Genomic DNA, 26974 nt, shown 5'->3' with positions numbered 1-26974 from the left:
GTGCAGAACACCCAAATGATGCCTACTGTACTCCAAGAATCTCATATGCCTGAGAAGGAATGACCCAACCGAATTAGAGGCCACAGGCACAGTAATTCATGTGCTCTGTGTGTTTGTCTGTTTCCCCTATAGTACCTAACCAAGTTGCTAATGAAACATATGATCCACGCTTTCTAAAAATTTATTAAATTTCACTTTAAAATGAGCCCTCTTGCCTGTCCATAAAGACAGAAAATCCCAACAATGGAATCAATCAACCTATAACCTCTGCGAAAAACTCAAACGTCACACAGAAACACACCCAGAAGACCTGCTGGTTGTGTGTAGGGCAGGGATGTATGTTGTGTGTGTGTGCATGTGACAAAGGAGTGGGGAAAGAGAGATCCAAGCTTTTCTTTGTAACACTTTGGGGTATAATTGTAAATGACTGTAATATGAACCCCCACACACTCCATGTGGATCACTAAGTATGCTGAAACATTCCAAAGGTTAATTAGTAACTATAATAACAAAAAGAGAGGAATAGGGAGGTAACAGAAAAAATTGGGGACCTTCATCCCCAATTCAACGTTAATTTATATTTGGCAATAAGTGTAATAAATGACTGGTAGGAAGACAGATGGTGGGAGGGAATGACGGGACGATGGATGGATGAATGGATGCTGATTTAAAGCTTCAACTGCTATCCCCATATTTTGTCTTATTAATCCTCATCACAGTTTGAGATATGTTATGTCCACTCTACAGAAGTCAGTAATGACCCCAAGGTTAAGAGCCAGAAGTGGCAGAGCCTAGGTACAGCTCAGTTCCTTGCCTCTTGTCTCCTGGGACCCTTCCCCCACAACCCGCTGCCCACTGACAAGGTGACTTCAAAGTATTCTCAAAGAAAACATGGGCTGATTGGGAAATTAAGATTAGCTGGGGTTTGTGCATAAAAAGCCCCCTTTCCAAGATAAAAGACAGCCCAGAAACACTCATGGGAGTGCAGAACCGAGGGGCACAGGAACAAGGGCATGAGATAATAGCAAGAACAGCACCCACAAAGCTGGCGAGAAGCACCACACAGGAAGCTCCCAACAGCCACACAAGGACTCCAACTCTTTAACAACTGAAGTTATGTTGAGACACCTGCGGTCAGAGCTGTGTAGAAACCAGAAAGAGCTGGTAGGTAAGACTTTAATAATCTACTTGGAAACTACTTTCATTAGAGTTAAGTAAAGCAGTGCAACTTTTACACTTAGTTCTTATTTCTTTTTCTACATACTTTACAGACTACATGGTATGTTAAAGGGTAAAATATTATCAATCTCTGTACTGTTCTAAAAATTCTATTTCTTGGCCAAATATGATGGTTCACACCTGTAATCCCAGTTACATGAGAGGCAGAGGTAGGAGGATCTCAGTCCCAGGCAATCCTGGGCAAAAGCAAGAGACCCTATCTGAAACAAACTAAAGCAAAACAAGCTTGAGGCACAGCTCAAGTATTAGGCAAGCACAAGGCCCTGAGTTCAAACCCCAATACCTCCACAAAAAAAAAAACACATTCCTTAGAGAAAAGGTTAGATCAAAAAGAATTAACCTAGAAGGTAACACCCACGCACAGGAAATCAATGTGAGTCAATGCCCTGTATAGCTATCCTTATCTCAACCAGCAAAAACCCTTGTTCCTTCCTATTATTGCTTATACTCTCTCTACAACAAAATTAGAAATAAGGGCAAAATAGTTTCTGCTGGGTATTGGGGGGGGAGGGAGGGGGCGGAGTGGGTGGTAAGGGAGGGGGTGGGGGCAGGGGGGAGAAATGAACCAAGCCTTGTATGCACATATGAATAATAAAAGAAAAATGAAAAAAAATCCATTCCTTAATGAAAACCCTTAGTAAGTACTTAAAAGGTAGTTTTTCTATATCAGAACAAAGTCTATAAAGCTCTTGCCTGCCCCACCTTAATTAGATGTCAATGATCTCCCAAACACTGCTCCAGTCCTGAAATCAAAACACTAGGAGGAATTAAAAGCCTCTGTAGTGAGATTACTAAAAACCTCAGCCCCTTACCTGCAAAGCAAGCAGTCAGGTGGCTATTGCTGGTGTTACCTGAAATTTCCTTCTGGGTGAAACCTGAAATGCTGGAAGCCTAAACAGAATGGCTTTGATGGACTAGTGCATCAGGAGGCTAGAAGCACTTTCTTCATTTAGCAAAGCCCTGTACTTTCTCTTTTTTTCTTGAAACCCTCAATATTTTATTATTATCTTGACATTGTATGTATTTTTTGTAGCTGTTTTCAAATCAGTTCTGGAAGGAAGCTACATATGCATAAAGAAACAAATAGGATGCTATTGATGCCAAATGAAGAATGAACCTCAAGATCACCCAAGAACCTAGTCTCTACTTAGACTGTCAGAGCTAGTCTCACACCTGAAGATACAGACTCTGGGGTCTGAGTACTATCCCCCAGCAGAGGGTGACCAGCCCAAACCACAGGAGCCATTCCAACAAGGTACCCTGCCTTCTACAGATGGCAGAGAGGTAAGAGACATGACAGCCTTCACTTCTCCAGAAACCAGCACTTGCATGACTTGCAGACTGTAAACGTGAGCATGAGCATCTATTTTTAATTCAGGAAAAGGCATCAGATACACTAGGGTGAAAGTCATCTTTATAACCCCAGCTTCTGACAAGTGATGAGGACACAGGATGTTCTTCATGCATGTCCCTGTGAAAGCAGCATCCAGAATGCTCATTCAGAAGAGATGATGGGGACAGGGCTTCACTGTTGAAAGAAGGGTACCCGAAGTGCTAAGTTTGGAACAGTGGCCCCTACATCACCACTGCCTCATCAGGAGTAGGAAGTGGTGAGGCTGCCTGTGACGGGCACACAGTGGCTTTCGGCATAAAGGCCTCCGCCTTTCCCTGTTGCCTCTGCTCCTGTTTGCCCCTCAGATCCACCCTTCATTCCATCAAACTCAAGTCAACTGAGCCAAGGTTTTACTGTCTACCTCCAGGTGGGATCTCTACTTCATCTCAGTTCTCCTAGTATCAAGCAGGGCTTTTGTAGGAATGATGAATTTTGGAATTGCTAAAGCAACCCCAGAAGGTCACCCTGGAGGTTCTAGTTGAACTTCTGAATAGAAACAAATGATGATGGGGATGCATACAGCAGGTGCCAGTACCCGGGCTGATTGGGAACTTCTTTAGGTCTTCATAAATTAGTGGCCCATGGGTGCCGTGTGAGGTGCCCAACAGATACAGTCAGCCTAAAGCAGGGCCAATTCTTTCTTAGGCAAAAGTTGAAACTGGACCACGATCTGCCATCATGCCCTCTAAACTGCTGTTTTGTGCTCATTTACCTCATCAGCCAGCAATTACTGAAGGGCTACAATGTGCCAGGCACTGTTAGGCACTAGAAATATGGAAGTTATCAGTACAGTCTGATTGCTCAGTGCTTGTGATCTGTGGGAAAGGCAGGTTCCAGCACAATCAGAAAGCAATGGCACACACACAAACATGTTCACACACACACATGCACACACACAAATGGACATACACTCACACATATGCACACAGTCACTATGATCAGACTCTGAGGAAAGCCCTGGGAGGTAGCTACTGGCAATCTCCAAGCACCTTGAGGGAAGGGAGTAAGTGGAACAGCACCTTCCAGCCCAGACAATTCACAGGAAGGCCAAAGATCAGCAGGAGGGCCTGGGAAAGGGAAGGACAGTGTGAAGTCACTTCCATTTCCTTGCCTGCCAGCCTGCAGGGACACAGAAACACTGAGCCTGCAGGCTCAAGCACCTGCTGAGCCAGGGAGCTGAGCTAAGTACTCAGCAAGTGTGACCATGCAGGACTGGGGACACCCTGACAGCTCCATTTGTAAGTGAACCTTTTTTCCAAAGCACCCTGGCCTTACATGTGCTCACCTCCATCACTGAAGTGGGTCTAGGGTTGGATCTTCTAAAGTTCTAGCCTGTTTATTTAGTCATCAACCAATGACTTTCTATTTCTAAGGCCATCTAAAACAAGGCAAAGCCAAAGCAATATTGATACACTTACTAATCCCCTTCCTGGCCCAAATGGGAGAGAGACTCCCAACAATTGGCATGGAGTGTGGGGTACTGCACCCACCAGGATATCCCAGAAGCACCAACTACAAACATAATGTGCAGTCCCAGGAGATGGTGAGGCTGGCTTTGACAGCTCTGCCACATAACATATGCAGGAGGTAATCGTGGGGCACCCACCATGGAGCACCCAGCTGGTACTCCACCAACTGCCAACTCTGGACTCTGCTCCTCCCTAGACGACCTAGGACAGCCCAGGCATCCTCATCCCACCCCAGTCCGTGCTATGTCCAGCGAGGGCTTCTTAAGGGTAAAGAATAGAGTTGAAAAATGTCTCTAGGCTGGATGGCTGGCCCAAGCCCGCCCTGGATAACCCCCACTTTCTTTTGCTTGAAGACTGTGCAATCATTAATACCTGTAATTCATTCTGACTAATCAAAATTCATACTAGTTAATTCACTAGCTAATTAGAATTTAAAAGGGTGCTCTTGCCATTCAGGCAAGCTCATTTGGGAGCTATTGAAATCCCTGTACAAGGTTTAGGTGAAAAGGGAGAGCGAGTCTGTTTAAACTTCTAAGTGGTCCCCTTCAATACCCTTTGTTCTCTCAAATCCCTGAGCTCAGGAAGCTAATCTCATTGGATTAGTGGCATTAACATTTCCACTGTCCTCTCCCCTAACACCAGCCCTAGCAGCAGCAGCAGCAGGCTCAGCCCAGGGCACAAATTTTCCATCAAATTCAAGGTTACAGGCAGCAGTCTTAATGCCAACATTCTGCCCAGAAACTCAGCAACCCTCACAGCCAGACCAGAGGCTGGGAGTCATAGGCAGAATGCATCACAGTGACACTTGCCCAGGAGTCAACTTTATAGACACGTATTTCCACAACTAAAACTCTGGCCTGGTCACCACCCACACAGCACCTACTGTGTGCAGGCCCCTCCCCAGGCATCACCTTATGAAACTTCTCCAGGATCCTAAGGAGTAACACATCTCATACAGATTGGAACTCGGGCTGATGGGGCTCCACATTCTGTCCTCTGTGCCACTCTGCCTCTCACATCTTCTCTGCACATCTTCTCACCTGCTCACCCTTCTCTCTGAAATACTCAGCACTGCCACAGACATGCAGCATACAAAGTAAGATATAGAAGGTCTTACTTTGTTGTGAACACAGACAGCCCAAATAAAGATGGCTTTGTTTCCATCCAAGAATGTTTGAGGTCTGGAAATAAAAACTTGCATAGCCAGGGCAAGTCTTACATCCTTCCAGTTAAGTTGAGGAGCTACTGCCACCAGAGGTGACATATAAAGGGCAGAGGCCCAACAGCAGTGTGTTTTTTGAAAGGTGGATCTGCCTCCTCTCATGACAAGTCACTGCAGTCACAGAGAGTCCTATCTCCAGTTCCTATACCAGAAACAAGAAAGAAACTCTGGCTCTCTCTAGGCTTGATCTGACATGCCCAAACTGGGGAAGGGCAGATCTTCTCCCCATCGTTCCTGAGGTTGTTGGGAACTTTTCAGAGTGGATAAGAATAGTGTGAGAACAGCCTTCATTCCACTGTCTGCTTCCTTTGCAATCAGCCCCACAGAACTGTGACTCCTAGGGGAAGCTATCGCTGAAACTGGGAACCAGGAGGAGCCAGGAAGCCCCAGCCTCTCATTTTAGAGACAAGATCTTAATAGCACGTGACTTCAGACAGGTGGCTAAAAATCTCCAGGCTTAGTTTCCCCACTTGTAAAATGAGATTGACTTTAACAACTTCCTAACCCTATAAATGAACTAAATGAGCTGATAAAAGAACACATGGCAAATGCTAGACAGCAATGCCAGCAGAATGGGGATTATGAGTGGGGAAATTGTGACCAGCGGTCTTCAGTGACCAGGGTGCTCAGCACAGGGCAGTCATGCAATAGTGTCCACTGAGGGAATGAATCTTGAGTCATTCAGGGACAAAATTATGTAGACACAGTGGGGAACAAGAGTCTATGTTCCCTGAATGTCTTCCAGTGCTCTTCTCATGAAGCAGAATCACCCCAGTTCTGTTTGGCCCAAGAGCTGGGAGTGAACCCATCATCTCTGTTCCCAATACAAGAAGGAATTGGCACGCTGGTGGTCACCATCCACAAGCCCATCAGCTACAGCAACCTTCCTTGATACCAAGCGTATGTGCTAGCAGCTTCAGGTGCTAACAATCCATCCATGCTGGTGTTGTAGAGCCTCACTCAGTCAGATCACAGGAGGACCTGGGCAGGACGCAAGTGACCAAGATGTGGGGGATGCACTTAGTCCTCCACATTTCAAAGCAGACACTGTCCTATCTGATGGGACAGTAGCCATGCAAATCAGTCAAGTACATTCACTCCCCATAAGGGAACTTATCATACCGGCTAGAGACCACACCCCCAAAACAAGATTGGGCAGTGCACTAACACAGGGTCTTTTATGGCTTGTGCGGGGTCTCACTGGGGGTCTGAGAAGGGCCTCCAATTCTGTCACAGACTGTACAGCCTCTATCTTCATCACACTAGTTCCACGAGAGTTATCCCCTAGGGAAAGCCTAAGACCCACAGACAGAGAAAGTCTGCTGCTTACTCAACCCTTTGTTTCCTTCCCTGTTAAACATAGAGCTGAACTTCAGGGGCATGCAGTATGCCCCTACCACGCCCCCATCCAGGATGGAAGGTGTCATTAAGATGACCATGTTGGTAGTACTGGAATTCCTAGCCAGAGCAATTAGGCAAGAAGAAGGAATAAAAGGAATACAAATAGGTAAAGAAACTGTCAAAATATCCCTATTTGCAGATGACATGATCCTATACCTTAAAGACCCAAAAAACTCTACTCAGAAGCTTCTAGACATCATCAATAGCTATAGCAAGGTAGCAGGATATAAAATCAACATAGAAAAATCATTAGCATTTCTATACACTAACAATGAGCAAACAGAAAAAGAATGTATGAAAACAATTCCATTTACAATAGCCTCAAACAAAATCAAATACCTAGGTGTAAACCTAACAAAAGATGTGAAAGACCTCTACAAGGAAAACTATACACTTCTAAAGAAAGAGATTGAGGAAGACTATAGAAAGTAGAGAGATCTCCCATGCTCATGGATTGGTAGAATCAACATAGTAAAAATGTCGATACTCCCCAAAGTAATCTACATGTTTAATGCAATTCCCATCAAAATTACAATGACATTCATTAAAGAGATTGAAAAATCTACTGTTAAATTTATATGGAAACACAAGAGGCCACGAATAGCCAAGGCAATACTCAGTCAAAAGAACAATGCAGGAGGTATCACAATACCTGACTTCAAACTATATTACAAAGCAATAACAATAAAAACAGCATGGTACTGGCACAAAAACAGACAGGAAGACCAGTGGAACAGAATAGAGGATCCAGATATGAAGCCACACAACTATAAGCAACTTATCTTTGACAAAGGAGCTAAAAATATACGATGGAGAAATAGCAGCCTCTTCAACAAAAACTGCTGGGAAAACTGGTTAGCGGTCTGCAAAAAACTGAAACTAGATTCATGTATATCACCCTATACCAAGATTAACTCAAAATGGATCAAGGATCTTAATATCAGACCCCAAACTCTTAAGTTGATACAAGAAAGAGTAGGAAATACTCTGGAGTTAGTAGGTATAGGTAAGAACTTTCTCAATGAAACCCCAGCAGCACAGCAACTAAGAGATAGCATAGATAAATGGGACCTCATAAAACTAAAAAGCTTCTGTTCATCAAAAGAAATGGTCTCTAAACTGAAGAGAACACCCACAGAGTGGGAGAAAATATTTGCCACCTACACATCAGACAAAGGACTGATAACCAGAATATACAGGGAACTTAAAAAACTAAATTCTCCCAAAACTAATGAGCCAATAAAGAAATGGGCATGTGAACTAAACAGAACTTTCTCAGAAGAAGAAATTCAAATGGCCAGAAAACACATGAAAAAATGCTCACCATCTCTAGCAATAAAGGAAATGCAAATTAAAACCACACTAAGATTCCACCTCACCCCTGTTAGAATAGCCATCATCAGCAACACCACCAACAACAGGTGTTGGCGAGGATGCGGGAAAAAAGGAACCCTCTTACACTGTTGGTGGGAATGTAGACTAGTACAACCACTCTGGAAAAAAATTTGGAGGCTACTTAAAAAGCTGGACATCGATCTACCATTTGATCCAGCAATACCACTCTTGGGGATATACCCAAAAGACTGTTACTCCAGAGGCACCTGCACATCCATGTTTATTGCGGCACTATTCACAATAGCCAAGTTATGGAAACAGCCAAGATGCCCCACCACTGACGAATGGATTAAGAAAATGTGGTATCTATACACAATGGAATTTTATGCAGCCATGAAGAAGAACGAAATGTTATCATTCGCTGGTAAATGGATGGAATTGGAGAACATCATTCTGAGTGAGGTTAGCCTGGCCCAAAAGACCAAAAATCATATGTTCCCCCTCATATGTGGACATTAGATCAAGGGCAAACACAACAAGGGGATTGGACTATGAGCACATGATAAAAGCGAGAGCACACAAGGGAGGGGTGAGGATAGGTAAGACACCTAAAAAACTAGCTAGCATTTGTTGCCCTTAATGCAGAGAAACTAAAGCAGATACCTTAAAGCAACTGAGGCCAATAGGAAAAGAAGACCAGGAACTAGAGAAAAGGTTAGATCAAAAAGAATTAACCTAGAAGGTAACACACACACACAGGAAATCAATGTGAGTCAATGCCCTGTATAGCTATCCTTATCTCAACCAGCAAAAACCCTTGTTCCTTCCTATTATTGCTTATACTCTCTCTACAACAAAATTAGAAATAAGGGCAAAATAGTTTCTGCTGGGTATTGGGGTGGGGAGAGGGAGGGGGCGGAGTGGGTGGTAAGGGAGGGGGTGGGGGCAGGGGGGAGAAATGAACCAAGCCTTGTATGCACATATGAATAATAAAAGAAAAATGGAAAAAAAAAAACCTAATAAAAATGCAAAGAAAAAAGAAAAAAAAAGATGACCATGTTGATTCTGAGGAAGGGCTTGAGGGAGAGAGATCACAGTTTGAGGAGAAAAGCAAAGGGACATAGAACAATACCCCAAGACTTCCACAAAGGAAAATTACTTCCAACTGTGACCTGAAAGTATGACATGGAACACCTTGTGCAGGAAACACCTCCACCCCACCAGCAAAGCCAGAGACCTCCAGACTACAAGCTAACTACCGAACCACACGCAGGTGACAACAGGCACACAGAGACGACAGACGTGGCAGAAAGCAGTTGGAGTCTTTTTCTATTATTAGATCAAAGCTAAATCGTGATTTCAGAAGGGAAAAGATGGAATAATAATTTGATGTGTAACTGTTTCCACATCTAATGAAAAGTTCTGCCCCACGTAGGACTGCCCGCCTCAGCTCAGGGAGCAACACGGTGCCAGATGGAGCCACTCTGTGGAGAATAAACCTTTCCGTCCCCATAGCAACTTCATCCTTGCTTCCAAAATGTTTAAAAAGACACACATCAAATTGTTTTCCACAGTTTTTCAGAAACTGACTTTTGATTCCACACCCTTCATAAAGCCAGTTCATTGGGAATTTTCCCATTATAAAACCAGTAACACATGATCATTTGTAGAAAATATGGAAAAGATACTTTTTTAGATCACCCTTAACACTGGAAGACACTTATTTTTAATGTTCAGGTGTATTTCCTTCGTCTGTTTTCCAGGAGGAGGTTCACGTGCCATGTGTCATTCAAACCAGAGATTCCTAGCAGCTCGGAATGACTAGCACCTTCCCCAGCCCCAGGTCCTCTGAATAGGAGACCAATCTCCTCACAGCCAAGTGTGGCTACTGGTGTGAAAACCATCAATGGAAATAAATTGCTATTTGGAATTGGCCTTTTTCAGACTCCCCCCCACCTTGTTCCACTAGGTAGTTGATTTTCACAGTCCTTGTGGATTTAAAATCCAAGGCAACAAAACCTAAACCCAAGAAGTTGCCTGGAACAACAGAATAAAAGCACAGTCAGATGTCTGGAAGATGGCTCAGACTTTCAGGTAACTACCGAACACTGAGTCTACTTTGAAAAGACGGGAACGAGATTTGCAGACCATAATTTTCTCTACTTTGAACTTTTCCTGATCTCAGGAATAGAGGAAAACAGCTAAGGAGAACCAAGCTTGTATTAGAGACATGAAAATGTCTGCATCTGGTGATTTCAAGAAAATTAATGAACCTGATGATCTTTTACAGCCTGATGATTTGTTTCAACCTGTAAATAGTATCTAATTCAGCCATGATTTATGCACCAGAGAATTAAATTTGAGGGAGGAAAAGGGACAGGGCAAGAATCAATCTGGAAAACAACTTGCTTCTCCTGACTTCTAGAAAGTAGTCAGTCTTGTGGGGAAAAGAGTAAAACAAGAACTTAATGTAGGGACAGAGGATGTTGCTCAGTGGTGGAACACTTGGTTAACATGCATGAGGCCCTGGGTTCAATCCCCAGCACCACACACACAAAAAAATTAAATGTAAGGGGCTGTGAATGTGACCCATAGGTAGAGTACCTGCACAAGCCCAGAGTTCAAGCCCCAGTACGCCATAAAAAATTAAAAAAATTTTTTAAAAACATGAATTTAATGTAGGGAGGTAACCCAACCGTGGAGAGAAGATGTAGCAGCACTGATGGACACTGAGAAAGGCCAGCCTCTCCAAGCTCATCCCTCTCACCTCTTAGCTGTACTTTAGCCTTCTGGCAAGACTTGCAATTTGCACGGAGGCCTGACTTGACCCACTGGCAGCTCAGATGAGACAGCCCTGCACCCCTTCCTGGCAGCCACCCAGTTGTCAGCAGAGGGAAGAGCCCTGAGCACCCAGAGCCTTGCCTACCCCCAGAGTCTGCACCTGCCCCATCCTCCTGCCAAGCATGGCAGCTCCAGCTCCCAAATTCATTTCTTCATGAAACTAACAGTCCCGGGCTGCTGGGCAGGAGTGGACAAGAGAGTGACATATCTATCCGTAGTACCTTACCTTCTAGGAGGGGATAACTACCAATACCTTCTACTAGGACACCACAGATAGAGGAAGATGGTGCAGTTATGGGCCAAGATTTCCCCAGGAGGACACCTGATCAAGATACTTAATGAAGCCAGAGGACAGATGTATGGCACCAGGGGAAGGTTTCTGGCAGGAAACCCACACAGGTCCCATGGGGCAGGAGGTGATTGGGGGAGGAACCTCAAAGGGAGACTGTCAAACCTCAGGCCTGAGGGGCACAGGGCAGCACACTATCCATGGGGTCAGGAGACCCACAGTCACTCAGAGGAAGGAGAGTGACTGGTCAGGGGACACTAAAGAACCCCAGGGAGAAAGACACACTGAGCACTAGTAGGGGTACCACAAAAAGTGATAGGATTTGGAATGAACTTGTGGGCAAAGCAATGGGCTATGGCGGGGTGGGGGGGGAATGAGGGGGAATAGGATTAAAGGATGGACCAAATGTGAGGGCTGAGTTGCTGGGCAGATAGGAATGCTGAGTACTGAAAGGGACAGTGAGAGGGTGAAGGGCAGTAGAGAGAGGACCAAAGAGACGGTAGAGGACAGATGGGGAATCAAGAGATGACGATGGACAGGTGGGAGGTCAAGGCGGACATCAAGATGGTTTGGAGTTAAGGGGTAAGAGTACTTTTTCACCTTGTTTTTTCTTGCTGTGCTGGGAATGGAACCCAGGGCCTTGTTCATGCTGGGCAAATGCTCTACCACTGACCTACACCTCCAGCCCAGGGTTCATTTTTATACATACTGCTTGAAGATGCCTGTAAGTGACCATGCCCAGTAGGCAGCCAGGTGTATGAAATGTGGAGATCAGGAAAAATAAATAACCAATTTCAATAGCTGCCTCCACGCTCTGGAACTATGGACATAAGGTTCTCAGTTTAGAGTCTATCTTTAGACAGTGAAGGGAGAGACCTTGTTTTTCCTCCGGGCTCTGGGACTAGCCTTACCTCATTGACAGGTTTCATTTGGCCAACCACATCACAGAGGTAGGAGAAAAAATACCCAAAGATAGCTCTGCCTAGAAAATGTTGTCCAAAGACAACACCAGAAACAATGAGCAGAACAGAGTATACGTCAGTGAAGAGGCTGCTCAGTTCTTCAGCCAGCTTTCCAAAGCAACTCTTGTATTCCTTCCTGGGCTCTGGGAGGCATCCCTCTCTGTCAACTCCAAGAGCAAAGCCAGAAGCACCCTTGATGTTTTGCCATATTCTACCAACAGTAAACAAGACGCGAGCTTACCAGATCGCAGCTACCACTACAGCATCCACTAGCAGAGAAGATATTCGAATGGTATAGAAGACAAGTTGGCTTTCTTGGCAGCCTGGCCCCAGTTTCCAAGCAAATGCAAAGAGCACATCTCATCTGCAGTTTCCTTAAGGGCAGACGCCTTACTCCACACCTAACTTGCCATGCATGACCATAAGCAGACCCTCTGCTGGAGTTCTTCAGTATGCACTGATCAAACAACCTAATTATGACAGGAGATCGAGAAGCTATTTATCTGCCACCTAAACTATTGAGGGTTGACCCCAAGCACTGTTTGTTAGTGAGAACACCCGTCACTCCTATGCCCTTGGGAAACCAGGAGGACCAACCCAGGGAAAGCCAACCCAGAGCTGGCCGACCTTCTGTCTCTTTATCACCAGCTTTGGATACTTCAGATACAGTCCCAGGTCAGCTGTAAGCCTCCCAGCTCTTGTCCCTGGGCTCTGCAGCAGCCAGCATGCACAGCCTCCACGTGTGCAGCTTCCTAGGGCTGTGGAGGAGAGAGAGCAGAAAACTGCGAAGCAAGTGTGAACAGCAGTGCGAATGGCTTCCATTTGGAAAACAAGAAGGGGATCAGAATACTTGGCAACCAAAACAGAAGAGACAGAATCACACACAAGAGTAAATAGCAGAGCAGGAAAAAGGATACAGCAGTACACTGAAAGGAAACAGCATCCAGCGGGCAGAGGCAGTGCTGGACCAGGGGCCTGGCCACACCAAAGGAGCAGCAAGGGACCCAGTAACAATTTTGCTAAAGGGGAAGAAACAGAACTGAAGTCAACTTGCCTCCACAGCTGAACAAACTGTACCACGACAGAAGCCAAACCACGTTGGGAAAAAAGGAGAGCAGGCTGTGGATGGAGGTCAGGAGTGGGCTTGATGAAGACACAAGAAGGGGCTGTACTACAGCTTCCATGTCACTGGCAGCCACAGGCTGAATCTCCACATTGGTCAGAACCCACAGCATTTTTCTAAGGTCTCTGAAGACTTCCCAGTTCCCCCAGCAAATATTCCTTTAAGACAGAGAGGAGATGAGAGGAGGCTCTGTGCACAGCCTGCAGCTCACACTTGTTGTGCTGAGGTCTCTGTTCTCCACAATCCCCTGGGAAAAGACTCCACAGTTTGGTCCCATTCATCTCATTTTGATTTCCCTATTTATACTTTTATACTTTCAAATTCAGTTTCTAGTACTTTAACCTTTGCCTCTCAAAACTGCATCAACTGGGTACCTGCGCAGCCACACCAAGCTACAACTCCTTGAATCCAGTGGCTTTCAGAAAACATGCTGCTGTGTGGCTCAGAGAGCCGTGAACATTGCTTGCCAATTTGGTTTTTCACATTAAAATAAAAACTCCAAACTGAACTCCACCTTCAACTAACAGCTACATTAGAGAAGAAGGAACAAATCCATTAATTATACTTCTAGAATTATTTGTTCCTTAAAGCCACTGGAACATGAAGTTGGATGTTGTCTGTAAAAAGCTTCACAAAGTTACAAATGTTTTGCACAGAAGGCTTTGTTATTCCCCCATGAAAGTGATCGATGTGACTTCCTGGTGTGAACTACATAGAGTAAGAGACTCAATCGTTTTGCAAAACGTGAAAAAATATCGATTTTTGGAGAGCAGTAATCAAGACAAAGCCCCCGGTGTACACAATTAAATATGCAAATAGATCTAAGGTATTGTAATTTGTATCCTGAATGTCCCTCAAAGGCTTGGTCCTCAGGATGGTGGAGCCTTTAGGAGATGGGGGCCTAGTGAGAGGTCTCTAGGTCACATGACCTCGAGGAGAATAGTGGGACCCCAGCCTTTTCCTTTATCCACTGCTTTGCTTTGTCTCGACACAGGCCCAAAACCAAAGGGGCCAACTGATCATGAACCAGAACTTGCAAAACCATGAGTCAACATGAACCCTTTCTCTCTATTTAAGTTGGCTATCTCACACGTGTGCTATAGTAACAGAAATATGACTAACACAGGAGGTGTTCCAACAAGCTTACCTTTCCTCACCACTCTGGGCTTGATGTGGTTTCAGTAAAGATGGGAAGAATGCCTGGGCTAAACACCAGAACCAGTCCTGCACTACCTGAGCGCATCACCACAACGCAACAAGAACTGCAGTGACCTTAAGGACCAGCACTGGCCAGGGCTGATGCCCACCAAACACGTGCCCCAGCCTTTTCCATTCTCTTGCAGTGACACTCATCCTGTCTCCACTTCGCTGGAGGCACGCCACTCCCTCTCAAAACCTGTGCAGACGCTCATGCCCAGCCACCTCCCCCAGGATGGCCTCCTCCAGCACCCAGCCCTCGCACTCTGCCGCCAGCACGAGTACCCGCCGATCCGGTCCGTGATCCATATTCCATGAAGTAAGTTTAGAAACCTTCACTGTTTCTGTCCTCGGTAATAACAACTCATAATGAACTTAACCAAATTCAAATGTTCCATTCTTTTTCTCTTTTCTAACTTTTTTTTTTTTTTAGTACTGGAGCTTGAATTCAGGACCTTGCACTCCACAGACTGTCACTCTAGCACTTGAACCACACCTCCAACCCTTTTTATCTTTAGTTATTTTTCAGGAAAGGTCTCACTTTTTGTCCAAGGCCAGCCTGGGACCATGATCCTCCTACCTATGCCTCCCACGTACCTGGGATTATACGACCACCACACCCAACTTGTTTGTTGAGATAGGGTCTCAATAGCTTTTTTTGCCCAGCTTGGCCTCAAACTGCAATCCTCCTACTTTCTGCCTCCCAAGTAGCTAGGATTATAGACATGACCACACCTGGCTCAAATGCCCCATTCTTATAAACTTATACAAACCCTAAAACAGAGCCCCTGCTCTGAGCATGAGCAAATAATATCTCAATGACTATTTCTCTGGGTCAACAGTCCTCTCAGCATGTCACATTACTTAAAATGCCTCTAAACAATGCTGTGTGAATTTGTCCTTGTGCTACGTAGCACAAAGCTTGGGGAAAGAGCCTCTGAGAGTCGAGGTGGCAAAACACCTAAATATGGCACATGGATTTTGAGTTGACAGTGCATAAAAGCTTCAGAAACAGAAGCTGGAAGTACAGCTCAGTGCCAGAATGCCCACCTGTGTTGAGACCCTGGTTTTGATCTCCAGCACCAAAAAAACCTTGTAGAAATAGCTTAAAGTTTTACATTTCAAGAGCTCTACGCACCAAATGTGTCTATGACATAAGCAGACTCCCTCCTCACCCCACACACCTGCTTGTGCAGTTTCTTGGTCTTAACATGTTCCCCTGTTGACCTAAGGTCCTAATAATGCTATCACATCCGGGATTAAGCTGCAGTGTGTGAACTGGGTGGGAAGCACACTAACACACAGAGCACAGTATTTGACCTCCTCCTGAAGTCACCTTTGATTAACCAAAGTAGGTGGAGATCTCCCTGTCACCCCAGCATATGCACATCTGACTTCCATCAGTCTGGAAGGGAGCTGTGTCTTCTGATCTATGGACCCCTAGTGCCTGGACATCACACAAGTTCCAGAAGAGGAAAGGAGGAAAGGAGAAGGAATGGAGGAACTGAGGAGGTATCAAAGCTCACCACCCTCTCCTTACCAATGGCCTCACTCTCCTCTATGTAACGCATTTCTGAAACAACTGCTTAATCCAAGAATTGATTATAAACTTGCTCTTAATAAGCTCATAAAACTGATTTTATTTGTTAGCTGCTTCCTGTGCCATATAATATCTTCTTACTCTCTCAGCCCCCAAAGGGCAGGAACTGGGTCTCTGACCACACCGCCAGTGCTGGGCAAGTAACATCACAAACCCTTAATATCTGCCTTAATAGTTTCCTTTTATTGAGTGCTCATCATGGTTTGTATACACATTATCTTATATAATCCTACCAAAACCTAAGAGATGGGCAAGAATTTATTCTGGAAAACAGCAAACTGAGGCACAGACAGCTAGGGACAGGACCTCCCCAAGGTCACTCAGCCTTTGAGAGGCATGTCAGAGCAGCAGACCTGGAGAGATGCCTAGGAAAAGCAGATCAAAACAATACCCAATGGTAAGCTTCCCAGGGTATCCTTCCAGACACACTGCAGACAGCAGGTTACCCCACAACGGCTACGCTCAGGCTCACAGTTCAGCTCCAAGGTTGCTTTCTCAGCAGGTCCAGTGAGGACAGCCTCTCCACACAGACGACAGAACAGGAGCCCCTTCCGTAGGCCCATGAGTGTGCTAGATCTTAAAAATCCAACAAATAGCCAGGCACTGGTGGCTCACGCCTGTAATCTTAGCTACTCAGGAGGCAGAGATAAGGAGGATCACGGTTCAAAGCCAGCCAGGGCAAATAGTTTGTGAGACCCTATCTCAAAAAAGCCCATCACAAAAAAGGACTGGTGGAGTGGCTCAAGGTGTAGGCCTTGAGTTCAAACCCTAGTACCACAAAAAAAACATAAATAAAAATCCAACATATAACCTACATTACATCAGTCAAAGGTAAGGATGCCCATTCAAGAGCAGAGCAGTGAGAGCACCATGGAACAGCCCTACCTCCACTGAACATTCTACTTTATCAGAAAACAGATGCCACAGTTCTCCAGGACACCACGTACTGTGCACAGCTAGTCGTGATTGTGTGTATACGATATTTGCTCATTATTTGTTCAGTCTTCTTCAGATGAAAAAATTTTAGATCACTAGTGTAGAAGTAAAAAAATGTTGAATCTCATATTTAAATACCAGTAGGATGAAAGCTAAGTGTTATAAGGGTACAATGCTTATCTTAATGCCAAAGCAGCAGAAAAACCAACGTTCAACCAAGGCAGCTGTCAATGTCACCTGCACCCAGAGATCCTGCACATAGCATGTGCGAAAGTCCTCTGTCCCTCGCAGAGAGCACTCGGGGCAATCTGTCACTGCAGCATCAGGTGAACAGCAGGGGCAAATCAACAGAGGACTGGAGCCCCCGGCTCAGCCAACAACAGACACACCAGATCACTGGCATGACATCACCTCATTAGTGATCCTTAGCACACTACATCTCAAAGGTGTGGGGGCCAGCCACACTCCTAGCACAGGTGACAGCAGGTGTGTGCTTGGCACAAGGCATGGCACTGACGAGGGGCCAGGCAGAGCTGGGAAGAACCTAGCCTGGTAGCCCAAAGCCCAGGGAGATGGGACAGAGTGCCTCCATGACCAGACAGTCACCGCAGCTGGACTGCCACCACATCAGTCAAGCCCGAACTCACTCCCTCACCTGAGCACCTCTGTGAAAGCTTCACACAGAACAGAGAACTGTGCCCACGCAGCCCCATGACCCTGTCCACCAAGCAATGCCACACTAAGATGTGCCTCCAGCACACACCCACAGCACAGGGGAGCACCCCGCACAGTGCAGAAGCCCACACACACACAAGAACACAGGTGTCTATGAATATAACCACACTACTGAGTATTCCTGCTCCCTCCAACCAGCATGAAAAGTCAATCCAGCATTTCCAACCTTTCAGTGAAAAGACTGCCTTCAATTAGTTAACCACAGCCTACGAAAATGATTTCCCTCCTCTCACGCTTTGGGAGCAACCAGCTTGGGCAGGTCAGGCACTGTTAGCAGTGGCATACCACTCTGGAAAGCCTGAGGTCTTGAGCACATGTGCAGTGAGGCTTGTGAAGTGCTTCAGTACAGAGCAGGGAAGCTCACAGTGCAGAGCATCAACCATCAAGTAACACAATCGCATACATTTTACGTCTGCGTCCTTGGGGACAAGACCACCAAACACACTAGGTCTACTGATCTCAAAAAGTTTCCATTCAAAATGACATGACTGCATAAGGTATCAAATGGCTATACCAGCCACCAGGTGTTGAATCAACCCACTCTCCTGGCCCTCATTTCTCCATTGTGACTCTAAGTGCCCTCTCCCCACCCCACAGACGGAGGGCATCAGTTAAGGAAAGGCCAAGAGCAGTCTGTGGCCATAGAATCCTGTCACTGTTAATGCAAATATACATATATGTTAGTAAATACATATGATTAGACAATTAAACACCTTTATCCTACCTGAGTAGAATTAAAGTCAAATTGAAAACAGCATGAAGGAGGCTGGTAGAATGGCTCAAATGGTAGAGTGCCTGCCTAGCAAGCATGAGGCCCTGAGTTCAAACCCCAGTACCTCAAAAAAAAATAAAACAGAAAGGAACTAAACCCCCAGTGGGATCATCCATTAACATCATGCCATTTGCCCATGACAAAATTCTAGCAAAAGAAAAAAAAAAAAGGACACCTACAATCCAAATTACATAATGAAATAATTTTTATAATAAAAGGATGGGAAGGAAAATTTAAACATCATACCATTTTGCTGGCTAATTTCCAGACTTTCCCATAATATTTGCACTGACAAGGACACGGCCGTCTCCTGTCTGTGGGAGTATGAACTGCCCCACCCTTTCATCCATTCTGAAAATCAACTGGCAACACTTTTGGGGAGCCCTTGCAAGTTCTCATAACCACCAACTTCCCTTTTAGAAATCTACCCAAAGGATGCAATAAAAAAAAAAGTTCAACATATTATTTATAATACACTAGTATCAGTCTCAACGTCCTAAGACAGCTTTTAAAAAATAACAATATGCTGGCAGAGTAGCTCAAGGGATAGAGCGCCTGCCTAGCAATGGCAAGGCCTTGAGTTCAAATCCCACTCCATAAAAAATAATTTTATTTAAAAAAATGATATAACCATAGAGCACAATATTATACAGTCATCAAAATAAGTATTTAAGGACAATAGTTAAATCACACGAGAAATGCTCATGATACAATATTAAGTTTAAAATAAAAGGGGTATATAAATTCTACACATGATTTTCTAGTTAGTCAATAAAATTCTATGTATTTCCTGAAAGAATTTACCAACCTGTTTACAGTGATCAACTGTAGATAGTGGAACTGTAGGTAATTTCGTCATTTTTATTTTATTTCTTTCTATATCTTCTAATTATCTTCAGTAAGTGTATAAACTAAAAGAAACCTTTATTTCTCCCACAGTTGCTGACTGGAGCAGCTACTCCATTTGGCCCAAGTCCTAGGTACTAACTGTGCTGTGGAGACAAGGAGGACGGGGCCCAGACCAGGACAGTCCCTGGGAAGCCTCATTTCCTCACCCTGAACTTGCCAGTTCCATCAGGCTAGCATGTGGATCAACACCACAAAGGTTCCAAAGCGCCCAGAATGAGCGCGGCACCATGACTGGTACTGGCAGAGGAGACCACAGCACCCCAGCTGGCAGACCTGAGGAAGTCCCTGCTGGGGCCGAGCTCAGGAGCTGGGCTGATCTCTTTTGCTGCTCTGTGGCCATAGGAAGGTTGGCAAGGAGCATAAGTTCTACTCTGTCAGGCTCTTGGGAACTCATTTTAGGTTCCCTAATCAACCAACATGGATGCTATGCTTGTTCACAAGACGTGATCATTTTTTCATGTTTTTTCAAATGTGAATCAAGGGAAACCATAGTGCTCTACCCCTGAGATGAGCTCAATCTTTTTGTGAATGGACCACCAAAGAGGGGACTTTACAGCCTCCTCTCAGCCCTCCAAGGTCTCAGTTTCATGCATAGAAAATGGGCAGTCACGCTCCACCAGGCCCACCCAGAGACACTGTGGGAAGGTGGACAGAACTGATTTTGAATGACTCTGCAGACCCGTAGGCAGCAACACTCCTGCTAATTTTTGCCTCACCTTTCTCTCAAGGAACTTGAGGTACAACGTGGACAGAGACAAAGCTGTCAAAAAGTCCAGCTCTCCAAACCGAGACTCTCGCTACAGGCAACACAAGCAGAGAGCAGAGCAGAAGTCAGAACAGGGAAGGAAGAGGAAGAATAAAAAATGGGGCCACAGGGGAGTGAGACAGGAAGGAGCCCAGAGCTTACAAGCTGGCTAGAGTCCTACTGGGACCTACATAGGGACAGGGAGAGAACTGTCACCATCTGCGTTCACCTTGCTGGTGAGAGATCCCTAATGAAGAATGTGTGATTTGGACCCTGCCTTGTATAGCTCCAGTGTGAAAGCCAGACAGCCTGAGCAGGTCAGGACTCCACACTTTATTTACCAGTTGTATGACTTTCAACAACTCTCTGACCCATGTCTGTACCACAGGGATGGCAGCTGTGTCAATTATTGAGCTGCAGTGAGGATTAAATTAGCTAATACAAGTGCAGCACTAAGAACAGAGGCTGGCCCAGAGCAAATGCCCCATAAGTGTCTGGAGCTGCTATCACCATGATCTAAGTGCCCTTGGTCCAAGCAGTCTGGCTGGAGGTCAAGGACCCTTCAGAAATCAGCCTGCTGGTTCTCCAGCTCCTGCCTTCAGACAGAACAGTGGGATTTTACTATGGAAATTCCTGTCCAACTCTGTGTACAGGTTGCCAGCCAGGGACACAGACAATGGGAACAATGCCTGGCTGTGCCTATACTAGCAGCTGCAGGCCCAGCCCATTTCTGGAGAATAGTGGCCAGCCAGAACACAGGAACTGGCAGGCTGGCCAGGAAGCCTGCATTCTACAAACCCAGGGGCAGGAAGTGCACACACACCTAGAAGGTCCTCTCCACACTCGATATGGAGGAAAGGCCAGGCAGGATAGATGGGACAGGGACTTTTCTCTTCGGTTACTCTGAAGAGAAACTCTGGGGCTCTTTAGGAACAGGGCGGATAAAGGCACACATTTTACCCACACCCACCCAATGCTTGGCCTAGTGTCATTTCAACAGGCTAAGCCCAGAGTCCTATCTGCAAAAAGAAGAGCAAATCATTTGGCAGGGACCCACATATGAGGTGGCTTTGTAATATGAGCAGTATGTCCACTAACAACTAGAGCAAGACCATTAAGTTCATTACACCTGTCACTCTGCCAGCTGAGTCTCTAAATTGCCCACGATGAAAATACATTATGCCCAAGGAGTGCCACCCAGCCCCCTCACCAGATAGCACACACTTGTATAGTGCAGACAATTTGTTCTCAGTGTCTGCACCTGCAGAAAGAACACAACTGTAAACAGCTTGGAACTTAGCAGAGCACTACGTTAGGCTCTGAGAGCTAAGAACAAAGTTTAGGATTCCTGGGAAGTAGACTGGGTACCTTACCCCCTGGTGCAGAGAAAGAATGTGGGTGTGGACCAGAGGACCGGGGTGGGGGCCCAGGGCAGCCCAGGGGGAAAAAAAAAGGACACAGATTTGTTATGTGGATTCTGCTGCCCTGCAGCACAGCCAAAAATAAAAGCAGGAGACACACCCTTTTCATTTCCGAACTAAGTCCCAGCATTCTAGGCAGCAGACAGAGGCCTTCCACGCAGCTGCACATCCAGCAGGCCCCGTAAGCAGCGCCCAGCCAGCAGGGCTGCATAGGACGTTCGCAGCACAAGCGTGTTGCAGACAGCAGTAATTTATTTATCCCTGTCATATAACATTAACAATCTGTCTGGAGCTTGGCAAGCACCAACTTGCACTGTCATATAAACTGTCTGACAAACTTAAACTTTCGTAAATGCTTCTCTTTTTCCAGCACACAATAAAGCATCATTAAAAAAAAAAAGTTGTCATCTTTTCTGTTCCTTTTCTTCCTTTTTCCAAAAGAAAAAAAAAAGGAAGAAAAGAAAACCAACAAAAGAACCCATGCAAACAGAAATGACCCCTTAGCAGGATTCTTAACCTTGACCATCTCAACAAGCAAATGAGTAAATAAAGGGATTGGGGGTGGTGGTGAGGTGGGAGTCAGATGTGAGGGTACTAGGGTATTGGAGCAAAATCTGCAAAACAAAAGTACAGTCATTAAAAATTAATAAAGGGTGTGGACATCCAGCCCCCACCCCCTTCTGCTCATGGGGATTTGGGCCAGACATTCTGCATCCTCATTAAGTGGAGTCTGGCAGGCTGCCGGAGTTTTAGTGGGTTCTGGGAATGCCAATATATTAACCAGAGGACTTTTTGCATACCCGTTAGAGTTTTTATTCTAGAAAAGTCAACCATTTGGCACAGTACAGCCTTATTTTTGTCTGAGAAAGCTCTCAGCCGCCAATCAAGGCAGAAATTATAGCTATGTTCTTCGTAATTTCCAAGACCGAGCTGGAAAACAAGCCTAGTGGGAAGAAAAGTCCTCACAAAAACAGCTTAAAAGGCCAAAGTACCGTTTTTTAGTGGGAATTCAAAGAAAAGCAATCCATATTTAAATCACATGGATATGTGACAACACGGAGCACTATTTTCAAGCCTTCCTGTAAGAGAGGAAAAAGTGATATTAATTGAAAATTTGAACCCCCTATTTCTACAGCAATTAGCAGTACAGGTGCTTGCCTGTTTACATTAGTTGCCTAACACAGAAGCAAACAATGCAACACACACAATCTCCCCCAGAACTGAAGGTTTTATGGTTACATTTTCAAATAGTAGGCAGAACCTTTACACCCCGATTTTAAAACTTAAGATTCACCTTCCACACACACTCATAATATAGGTCACTAACATAGCCCATGTTGGCAAAAAGTCACTTTGACATTGGAGAATAATGGCTTCCAGGAGAGTTTTTACAGTCCTACAAAAGGAGCTGAGGACAGGAGGGAAGGAGGGAGAGAAAGAGGAAGAAAGCAAAGAACAGAAAGAGGAATTTAGGACTATACAGCAAATCTGCCACCATTAACATTTAATATCCATGTGCCTGCGTGAATTACATTAAATAACGCTAAAAGTTCTTTCAGGTTAAAAGCGAATGCTCTGCTTTCACAGTTACTGTTTTTTGTTTTCTTTTCTCTGTTAACTCCCATCGCAAAGGTCACACACATCATAAAGACTCCATAAGCCGAGGTTCAGAAGAAAGACAAGAGGAAACAAAACAAGGGCTCCCAGAAAGATAGGACCAGTTTGTATCACAAGTATTCCTATCCACAGCCTGAAGTGGCTCTGGCTTTACATGACAGACAGAACGATCCCCCTGTGCACTGCCACAAGGTGACTTTAGGTGTGGTAAATGCACAGGGGTGTAGCTTAGGGGTCTCTACCTGCCAGGCAGCTAGAGAATAACCACAGGGTGCAAAAGTCACGCTCCCCTCTCTATAGTTCCCTGTCAGGTTGGAAACTAAGCCCTCCTGCAACCCAGATAAAAAACAGACAGTGTCCCATGAGCTGCAAGGCAGCTCTGCGAGGCTAAGTCAGTCAAGACTACAGCACAGGCCCAAACTGTAAACACCTCTGCAGACAGGTCCTTGCTCTCAGAACGCCAGGCAGGAAAACTATTCTTAGAACTGTCAGCAGTTGGGGGAAAATAAATATTTGTCTATGTATGTATATATTCTAGTGGGGGAGGGGGAGAAAAGGGCTGTTGAATCTCAAATGATGTGCCAACAAATTGGCACAAAATCCCTTAATAAGCAGCTGGCACTGGCTGGGTTCCACTACAGGATTGTGATCATGCAAACCAAGCCCCTAAGAGGATTCAAGAGACAGCCCTAAAAACCTACTGGCAAGAGTCTTCTCCAATGTAAATACAAACCTACATGAACTACAGCCATGGCCAAAGATGCCAAATTCTTCCAAGGGTAACAACAGAATTTAGAGAGATCTTTTAAAACAAGGGAGAAAGGTAGCTACAATTCCATTACAGTAAATCCCTTACTGGCATTTACCGTCCTGGCTCTAATTCCTAACAGTATGCTCAATGTCAATTGCAAAGTGAAGATCTTAAAAGAATTAAGCTTTCAAAGATCACAAGGAATTTACCTCCCATGTTTTAAAAAGCACTGCTTTGCAGGACCCATCAAACAGCATTCATGGGGATGACAGAAACCAAATATTGTAATTCTGTAAATGTGTTCAGATAATATTCAGATCTACTCATTGTCCAGGCAATGGCTCAAATTTGACACTGTGATCCTTTATGGAACACAAAGACTATATTCCAAGAGAACTGTATGGAGTATAAAGGCAGATTTACTGATGACACAGTAAACTCAAATTCAAGTCCTAGAAGAAGACTAACTGGCCCTATACAAAACGCGGGCTTGGCTTGATGAGCAGGTAATTTCTCCATGCAGACTTCACAGAACCTTCCCTGCAATTCAAGGCATAGTCCTGAATCTCCAGGTGAGCTACAGAAAGAAGGATAGTGTTGTTGGCTAGTCAAACCAATGGAAAAGGCCTTTCTAAGGGGAGCTTCCCAGCAGTAACCCTGGGAGAAGACAATAACATCCATGCCAACACAGAACCCTGCTTTGTGCACATATGCACAGTGCTGAGATCCGAACCCAAAGCTTCTGCTGTGCTAGGCAAGCACTCCAACAGTGAGCTATACCCCAGCTTCAACACCCTATTTTGCTCTCCACCTGTACTGCAAATGACTTACTAAGTGTAGCTGGAGAGATTAACATCTCAGCTCACATCCCACAATGCCTAGCACATAGTAGGTCGCCTATAAGTATTCATCACAATCGTAATTAACATTGAGAAAGCAGCGTGAGGAGTCTAGGGATGGGAAGATGCCAAAATAATTAGAAATAAGGGAAAATGAGACAGAAGTAGACAAGGAGGAAAAGCAAGGCAAAAGGAGAATGATGGAGGGGATAAATTCAAGTATGATATATTTGTTATATTGTAAGGACTTTTGTGGATGCCACAATGTACCCCCACGCATGGGGGGACCAGCGGAACTTACAAAGGCAAATGGGAAGGAACGAAGGAAGGGAGGGAGGGAGAGAGGGAGGGCAAGGCAAAATTACCTAATTCTAGCTTATTAAAAGATTCTTTGGGGGAAGCAAAAACTTGCACTAGTTTGTATGTGGCCACTGACACAGCAATCACTCCTAAGCCTGGGTAGAAGCTAGGAAGCCCCACTTGTAAGGAGTTTTTCACTTTCCGGACTGGCCAAGGCGATGCCTCGCCAGGTAACCTAGGGTCCTAGGCACTGGATGCACCTTCTCTAGGTGCCGCCCACCCACCATTTGCCCCTGTGGTTCTGAAAGCCTCTTCCTCATCGGGAAGCCTCTTCCTCTTCCAATTAAAAAAAAAAAAAGTTTAAAAACAAGCCAGTGCCCTCTCCGCCACCATAGCAAATTAACCCTATCAGAACCCACTGTGTCTCACCAGCGTACTCACAGGGCGCGCCCCCAGCCCCCTGGGATGGCACACCGGGCAGGGGTCGGGGGGGGGGGATGTGGGGGGGAAGCTTTCTCAGAGCCCACAACAAAGGCAAGTGCAGAGCCCGGCTGGATGCTTGTTCGCTTCCTGTTTATTCCATGGTGAGGGTCAACGAGAAATTCAACACACGCCTGCTTCCTCCGGGGCTCAGAGACCTAGTCTAAGTGTAACAGCAGCCGTCTGAGACAATCGACTTCCCAGCCAATGCCAGGAGCTCCGGGCACCCGGGACCGACGTCAATGCGCGCGGGGGGACCAGGGGAGACGCCGGGTGAGGCGGGTCCAAGGGATTTAGGGAGCCGGGGAGCCGGAGTGCAGAGTGCAGGATGTGGGGCGGAGGGTCCGGCCCTCTCCCGCCCCCGCCCCCTTTCTCCCCGCAAACTCCCTGGCAAGGTCCGGCACAATCTTCCCGCTTCCTGCTGACCTCCAGTCCCCCTGCCTGCAGTAGCTCGCTGAGAGGCCTAAGGGAGTCCAGACACTTTGGACAGCCACCCCTGCGCCCATCCTGCCCTCCCCGCCGGGCAGAATTAAATCCTGCAACCGCGGGACACGCGAGAAAACCGGGTAGGGGTCGACAAGGTTCTTCTAGCCAAGCAGTCCCGAAGAGGGGCATGCGTCCCGACGCCCGCCGTGCCCACCCGTGACACAGCCTCACCAACCTGGCGCACTGGTCTTCGGGGGAGTCGCTCCCTCCCCCCCCCCCCCGTCTACAGCGCAGGCTTGTGGACGTCCCTTTCCCGGAGCGCCTAGTCCCGGCCCCCTTAGCCACTGTCCTCCCACCCAAGCGCAGAGGTGAACTTGGGCCAGCCCAGTGCGACCACGGCAGCCACCTCGGTTCGGCACTCACCTGCGGCCGCCCCAGGAGCGGAGGCGGGGGACCGGCTACAGTGCGGCTCTCCCGGGCCACCAGCCGTGCCGGTTACGGGGGAAGGGCGCGAGGTGCGGGGCCGCCGCCGCGGCGGGGGGCGCGCAGCGGGCCGGCGGGGAGCGCGGCGTGGCGCGCCCGGCCTCTTTAAGAGCCGGGGACCTTACACCCGGGCCTCCCCCGCGCTCCCCGCCCCCCTTTCACTTTCCCAGGGACTCGCAGCCTGTCTGGCGGCGGCGGCGGCGGCGGCTCCTCCCCGGCTCGCCGGGGATCCCCGGCCGGCCGCGGCGGCGGCGCGCGGGGCGGGCAGGGCCAGCCGCACTCCCCAGCCTGTCCCGCCGGGCCAGGGTGCAGCCTCGGGGCAGGGGGACGAGGGGGAGTGGGTGCAGGGCGCCTTGGGGAGGTGTCCCGACTCCCGTCTCCGGGGGAGATGTCCCGCCTCCCGCCGCCACCGCCGTCTGTCTCCAGCCGTAACTGTGCGCGCCGAGGCTGTGTCTGTCTCCAACTCCTCCACTCTCTCCTCCCTCCTCC

The 26974-nt window shown here is 46.5% G+C and overlaps 1 protein-coding gene across 4 annotated transcripts in view; it reads right to left on the bottom strand.

The window, feature by feature from the left end:
- The window catches only part of Ldlrad4 (low density lipoprotein receptor class A domain containing 4), a 402230-nt gene extending 375648 nt beyond the window's left edge, over positions 1 to 26582 (bottom strand). For 3 of the 4 annotated variants that reach the window (XM_074070391.1, XM_020180295.2, XM_020180298.2), the window contains exon 1: positions 26426 to 26582. The gene's annotated coding sequence lies outside the window, so the exon portion shown is untranslated. Of the gene's footprint in view, positions 1 to 26237; positions 26259 to 26425 lie in introns of those variants that run through there. The other variant, XM_074070390.1, reaches the window with a different exon arrangement.
- Between the last annotated feature and the right edge of the window lie 392 nt (positions 26583 to 26974).

Source organism: Castor canadensis, chromosome 4 (assembly GCF_047511655.1).
Source record: "Castor canadensis chromosome 4, mCasCan1.hap1v2, whole genome shotgun sequence".
Taxonomy (NCBI): Eukaryota; Metazoa; Chordata; class Mammalia; order Rodentia; family Castoridae; genus Castor; species Castor canadensis.
This window is presented reverse-complemented; position numbering and strand designations above follow the sequence as displayed.